This window comes from Otolemur garnettii, unplaced genomic scaffold (assembly GCF_000181295.1).
Source record: "Otolemur garnettii isolate 467f Iridium unplaced genomic scaffold, OtoGar3 scaffold00211, whole genome shotgun sequence".
Classification (NCBI taxonomy): domain Eukaryota; kingdom Metazoa; phylum Chordata; class Mammalia; order Primates; family Galagidae; genus Otolemur; species Otolemur garnettii.
Window position 1 is genome coordinate 2,297,259 of NW_003852606.1, and position 1,343 is coordinate 2,298,601.

Genomic DNA, 1,343 nt, shown 5'->3' on the forward strand with positions numbered 1-1,343 from the left:
AGCAATGTCAAAAATACACTTTTGGGACCTGATCAAACTTAAAAGTTTCTGCACAGCCAAGAACACAGTAAATAAAGCAGGCAGACAGCCCTCAGAATGGGAGAAGATATTTGCTGGTTATGTCTCCGGCAAAGGTTTAATAACCAGAATCCACAGAGAACTCAAACGTATTAGCAAGAAAAAAACAAGTGATCCCATCTGAGGGTGGGCAAGGGACTTGAACAGAAATTTCTCTATACAGAAGATAGGCACATGGCCTATAGATATATGAAAAAGTGCTCTCCATCCTTAATCATCAGAGAAATGCAGACAGCCAAGGGGAGTAGACTGTATTCAGCAATGAGGTATGTAGAACTTTTTAAAGGATGAGGTTGCAAACTTAATTATCAGACCTCATATATTGCCTCATTTATTATTCATCATAACTCCATGGATAAACAATATTATCTCTTTTTTTTTGAGACAGTCTCACTATGTCACCCTGGGTAGAGTGCTGTTGCGTCACAGCTCACAGCAACCTCCAACTCTTGGGCTTAAGCAATTCTCTTGCCTCAGCTTCCCAAGTAGCTGGAACTACAGGTGTCTGCCACAACGCCCAGGTGTTTTGTTGCAGTTATCACTACTGTTTTAGCTGGCCCAGGCCGGGTTCGAATCTGCCACCCTCGGTGTATGGGGCTGGCATAGCACCCTACCTATTGAGCCACAGGCACCACCCCATTATCTCCTTTTTATAAACAAGGAAACTGAAGCCCAAAATAGAAGGAAACTTAGCTGATGTTAAACAACTTCTTTTGAATTGCAAAACAATGGATGTTTTCATTGTGAAGTGCAGGGTTTGATACATGTGTTAATTTTCTACAGCTGCTGTAACAAATTACCAAAAAACAACCTGTTTATTTACTGTTGTTTTATTTACTGTTCTGGAGATCAAAAGTCCAGAATGGGTCACAAATGGGCTAAAATTCAGGTGGCAACAGAGCTGCCTTCCTTCTGGAAGCTCTGGGGGAGAATTGGCTTCTTTGCTCTACTTCACATCACTCTGACCCTTCCTCTCCTGCCTCCCTCCTCCACTTAAAGGATGCTGTGATCAGCTTGGGGCCTGTGGCTCAAGCGGCTAAGGCGCCAGCCACATACACCCTGAGCTAGTGGGTTTGAATCCAGCCCGGGCCCGCCAAACAACCATGACGACTATAACCAAAAAATAGCTGGCATGTGGCAGGCACCTGTGGGTCCCAGCTACTAGGGAGGCTGAGGCAGGAGAATTGCTTGAGTCCAGGAGTTGGAGGTTGGTGTGAGCTGTGATGCCATGGCATTCTACCCAGGGTGATAGCTTGAGGCTCTGT